The 5832-nt window shown below is 39.9% G+C and overlaps 1 non-coding gene across 1 annotated transcript; it reads left to right on the top strand.

Annotated features, from left to right (window-relative positions):
• Positions 1-3897: 3897 nt before the first annotated feature.
• LOC122427879 lies at positions 3898-4020 on the top strand. Its single transcript, XR_006265577.1, has one exon. It is a non-coding gene; the product is annotated as a small nucleolar RNA SNORA26 (small nucleolar RNA).
• Positions 4021-5832: the final 1812 nt, after the last annotated feature.

Here is a 5832-nt window from a genome sequence, read left to right as displayed (position 1 = left end):
CTACCATAAATTATTCTGGAGTTCTTTATAAGCTGTCCTCACGAAGACATCTCAGAAATTAGATTACATACATGATGTGGGTTTTTGGGGTTTTTTTTTTTTTTGCCTCTATGAACAGAATTCGGGAGAAGAAATCACCACCAATAACATTTCCTTTTCAAATTTTCTCTTAAAATGATATTTCCAGTTAAGTAGTGAAAAATTCTTTATTGAGAACTTGCTGAGTACCAAGTTGTACTTAATGAATAGGGATTCCAAAGGAGTTTAAGAAAAAGTCTCCTGCCACTGAGTTGAAAATCTAGGTGTAGAGAGAAGAAGCATCTTATGTCAAGGTAAGTAAATTTGGGCAGCATGTACAGACTGCAGATAAGTAACAAGTACTGCAGAAATGAGAGAGGACAGCCTCAGGTGATCAGAGATGTTTTAATGAAGACAAGGTATGTTCTAGAACTTGAAGGATTAATTAACAGTAAAAAAGTAATTATATATTACTCTCTCTTAATATTTATACAGTGCCATGTTCTTCCCTTGTCTTGATACTTTTCTCAAATCTTGGCTCTCTCAGTGTTCCTCTAGAAGTCATCTGCATCACCCCCTTCACCGTTGTCATCATCATTGTTCAGTCACCCAGTCGTGTCCGACTCTGTGACCCCATGGACTGCAGCACGCCAGGCTTCCCTGTCCTTTACTATCTCCCAGAGTTTGCTCAAACTCACCAAACTCATTGAGTTGGTGATTCCATTCAATCATCTCATCCTCTGTCGTCCCTTTTCCTCCTGCCTTCAGTCTTTCCTGGCATCAAGGTCTTTTCTAATGAGTTGGCTCTTTGCATCAGGTGGCCAAAGTATTGGAGCTTTAGCCATCAGTCTTTCCAATGAATATTCAGGGTTGATTTCCTTTAGGATTGACTGGTTTGATCTCCTTGCAGTCCAAGGGACTTTCAGTAGTCTTCTCCAGGACCACAGTTCGAAAGCATCAATTCTTTGGTGCACAGCCTTCTTTATGGTCCAACTCTCACATCCATACATGACTACTGGAAAAACCATAGCTTTGATTATGCAGACCTTTGTAGCAAAGTTATGTCTCTGATTTTTAATATTCTGCTTAGGTTCGTCATAGCTTTTCTTCCAAGGGGCAAACACATTTTAATTTCATGGCTGCAGTCACTGTCCATAGTGATTTTGGAGCCCAAGAAAATAAAGTCTGTCACTGTTTGCATTGTTTCCTCATCTAGTTGCCACGAAGTGATGGGACTGGATGCCAGGATCTTAGTTTTTTGAATGTTGAGTTTTAAGCCAACTTTTCCATTCTTCTCTTTCACCTTCATTAAGAGGCTCTTTAGTTCCTCTTCACTTTCTTCCATAAGGGTGGTGTTATCTGCATATCTGAGGTTATTGATATTTCTCCCATCAGTCTTGATTCCAGCTTGTGCTTCATCCAGCCTGGCATTTCACACCTCCCTTTTAATCGATCAAGGAGTCTTGGGAGTAGGCATCCCAGTTCGGAGGTTGAGTCTGGCCTCCAGAGTGGCCCCTATTCCCAAGGCTGCAAACATAGGCTCTTCCCTCTCCCAGCCTAATTCAATATTTTATCAAAATATCTACAGGTTATAACAATTCCATGGGACGAATAAGCAAGAAAAACCTTGTATCTTCTCTAAAAATGTATCCCAATATTATTTTTTAATTAAAATAATAGTAATGAATTGAGTAATAAATGGACTAGTAATTCATTAGTAATAAAATGAACGAGTCATTTTGCTAAGTGCTGAACATATATGAAAGAATTAAATTCTTCATCATAAGCCCTAAGTGGTAGTCATTATTATTCTCATGTGCTTGGTCAGTCATGTCCAGCCCTTTGTGACCCTATAGACAGTAGTCTGCCAGGGTCCTCTGTCCAGGGGATTCTCCAGGCAAGAATGCTGGAGTGGGTTGCCATTTCCTCCTCAAAGGGTTGATCCCTGGGATCAGCCCAGGGATCAAACCCTAATTTCCTGCGTCACCTGTGTTGCAGGTAAATTCTTTACCACTGAGCTGCTGGGGATTCCCACTCTCACGAGTCTGAGGAAATGAAGCCCCAAAAAGGTAAACAGCTTGCTCAGCCTCATACAAGTATTAATAAATACAGCTATTTTTCTATAATAAAATTTTACTTATCTACTCTTGTACCATGTTGCCCTTGTAATCCACATCAGATATTTTCAGGAAGACTAATTGGGTAAATTTTGCAAATATTTCTTCATTCAACACTTTGCTGGACTTTGGCAATTCAAGGATGAGTAAATCATTGTCCTTGCCAACTTAGAGCTTATAGTATAAAAAAAGAGAGAGAGCAATAGATAACATATAGCAGACTTATTCTGAGTTGTATCAGAGCTCCAAGGAGAAACTAGCTCTCAGTCTGGGGACATCTTTTCAGGGAAAGTCACATCTGAATGGTGAGTAATGTAGTGATTAATAAGTGACATCATAGGTAAATATGAAGCATTCATATTTGACTATACATATTCACCACTGCGTAACCCTTTTAACATTACATAAAGTAAATATTTAGCTCCCAAATTTGAAACCCACAGTACAAAGAGAATTGGTGAGGAAATGAGAGGTAGAAAGGGAGCTGCAGAGGTGATGAGCAGAGGGAAGAAGGCTGAAGTCGATAGCAGGGGTATACCAGTGTGAGCTGGGAGGATCTGTTCCAGACAATACCAGAAAGGTTCAGATACTGGAACCACCACACACCTCTCAGAGCCAATGGACAGGCTGGAGATGAGAGCAGGACTGGTTAAATACCTATAGTGGGAGGTACAAACTATTGGTGTAAGGTAAGTTACAAGAATCGATTGTGGAACACAGAGAACACAGCCAATATTTTATAGTAACTATAAATAGAGTGAAACCTTTAAAAATTCTATGAAAATATACATGGAGAAAAAACCAAGCTTTTAAATGGAAAAAAAAAAAAAAAGTGTATATGGAGCTTTTAGATGCCTCCTACCAGTCTGGAGAGCCAGTGAACTATTCCTTCCCAACTCGAAGCGAAAGAGAGGGAAGTTTACTCCCAGAAAAAGTTGAACCTGATCGGCTCTTCTGTCAAGCCCTAAGCACAGCTAATGGCAGTTACAAGGTACCATAAGGAAATGGGAGGTTAAGTGAAAATCTACATCCTGTGTGGTGAGGCTTTTGAGCCCTTTTCCTAAGTCTAGAGTTACCAATCACAGGCTGGAAACTGGAAGATTTTTCTTGAGGAAAGCAGGGTGGTCCAAGAGAAGATATATATAGATGTTGTCTACAAAGGAAGGTCTGCAAAGGAAGAGAGAGTTTCTAGCCTAAGGAAGGCCAGTCTTGCTCTGGCACACCAAGTTTCTAAGGAGCTTCTACGGCCCCCACTCTTCACTACGCAAGCAGTCAAGGGCCTCCCAAGTATTTCATGCAGACTTCTAACATGAAAAACAAACCAAAGAAGACAAAAAAAAAAAAAAAATGTGGGAGAATGGGTTAAACTTAGGAGAAATGGAGATCAATGCAGTGAGCAGGAAAAAACTTCAGGGGGAAAAAAAAACTTTAATTTTAGGAAAATGGAAAGATAATATGAAACAAAATTGAAAAACTAAAAAAATTTGTACTTTAAGCACAAGGATTTTGTTGTAGTAAACTTTCTATCATATTTACATACCTTTTAATTCAAAAAAAAAGAGCGGGAAAAGCAAATGACTAACTTGAAAACTTTATTATTAGTAAAATATATATTATTTTTTATATTCTTCAACAGAACTTGTGATAAATTAAGAAGGAGGATAAGCCAAATTCACAATTCAAGTGAAAAACATGAACCATTGGAAAATACAGAAGAGTTCTTCAAATTAAAATGTTAATAGAAAAAAGTCCGCCCTTTCCAGTGCCCTTTCAAGGCTGACGCAGTGCCTTAAGAGGCTAACACAGGAGGGTAAAGAAAGTCTCCATAAAACCCAGAGAAGAGATTTTTAGAACTCTTCTCTGGATCCTGTCTGGAGTCACAACTGAACTGGAAAAAAAAAAAAAAAAGTCAACAGCCGAGTTTTAAGGCAAAATTAAAGACTCTCCCTGTAGGTAGAACAAGAAAATGAAGAATTGGAAAATGGAAAAGAAAAGAATCAACAATATTCAACACCTGAATGAGTTTCCAAAATACATAGTAAAGTTCCAGCTAGAACTATAGTGCTGGAGAAGACTCTTGAGAGTCCCTTGGACTGCAAGGAGATCAAACAAATCAATCCTAAAGGAAACCAACCCTGAATATTCATTGGAAGGACTGATGCTGAAGCTGAAACTCCAATAATTTGGCAACCTGATGCAAAGAGCCAACTCATTGAAAAAGACCCTGATACTGGGAAAGATTGAAGACAGGAGAAGGGGACGACAGATGGTTGGATGGCATCACTGACTAACTCAACGGACATGAGTTTGAGCAAACTCTGGGAGATGGTGTGAAGCAAAGAAGCCTGACTTGCTCCAGTCCATGGGATCACAAACAGTTGGACATGACCTAGCAACCAGACAACAGCAATCTTATTTTTCTTCTTTCCTTTTAAGCAAAACTCCTTAAAGCAGAGCGTTCCTGTGAAACCTTTAGTAAGCTGAAATGATATAAAGTGAGGAAGCAATTATCTTAGGACACATCTTACTAACGGATGTACAAAATAAACTGAGATGGAGCACAGATGCTCACAGACCCAGGTCAAAGCTACTGCAGCTTGATGCTGAGATACTGAGTACAGTTCCTGGGAAGGAATTTGGTGATGCCACTGTCTGCTTGGGGTGAATTGCCTCTAAAACTGCTCACTGCAAAACAGATGCCAAGCTCTGTTTTCCACTTTTCACCTTTTTTCTGGTAAAAGCAAAAATTCCCTTCTGATTTCTTTCCGCTGGTGAAAACATGTACTTATGCTTGTCTTTCATAGAAGCCAAGTAGCAAAAAAGTGAATCTTTCAAACAGCGAGGAATCAATTATCAATTCCTTCTCTCTCCTATGTCTTAACCTACTCTGAAATTATTTTACTCCAACTGCTAACTAAAACTGTTCTTCACAAGATCACCCCCAAAGAAGATCATTTCTCAATCCACATAGTATTTCCTTAGCAACAGCAAGTGACCAGAGAGCATCCTCTCCTTGGAAAACTGTCTTTGCTTGGCTTGTGGAACTCCATGTACACCTGCTTTTCCTCCAATGTTTCTGGTCCCTTCTTCTCCATCTCTGCTGCTGTTTTTCACTTATCTTGCTGATCTCTAAACATGGGCAGTGTCTCAAGACTCAATCCTTTGAGCTCTTCTCTTTGTAATCTATACTCACCCCCTAGTCTGTCCAGTCTAACAGTCACAGGGACCATCAAGATGCGGCTGGCATCTACCTGTATTTCCAGCACATGGACCTCACCTCAACATGAAGACCTAAGTATCAAGTTGCCAGTTTACATCTTGACTTGGATGTGTTCTAGGCATCTCACAGTTCCCATGCTCAGTCCAGACTTCTAACTTACACTCTCCTCTCTCTCCCAAAATACAAAGATAAAAACGAAATTCTCCTCCTGTACTTTTTCCCCCTTTCAGTTCTTGGCAACTTTTTTTTAGGCTCATGCCAAAACCCTGAGTCATCTTCCTTCCTTTTTATCTCACACCTCAGAAATGGTCTGTCAGCAGATCATGACACCTCTACCTTCAAAACATAGAAAGAACCAGCCACATCTCTTGATCCTCACTGCCCCTACTCCAGTAGGAGCCACTTGTTCTTCCCTCCTGATTTGTTGGTTAGCCTCCTAAATGATATGCTCACTGCTGCCTTTGCCCTCCTTCGGAT

Source organism: Cervus canadensis, chromosome 25 (genome assembly GCF_019320065.1).
Source record: "Cervus canadensis isolate Bull #8, Minnesota chromosome 25, ASM1932006v1, whole genome shotgun sequence".
Classification (NCBI taxonomy): Eukaryota; Metazoa; Chordata; class Mammalia; order Artiodactyla; family Cervidae; genus Cervus; species Cervus canadensis.
This window is presented reverse-complemented; position numbering and strand designations above follow the sequence as displayed.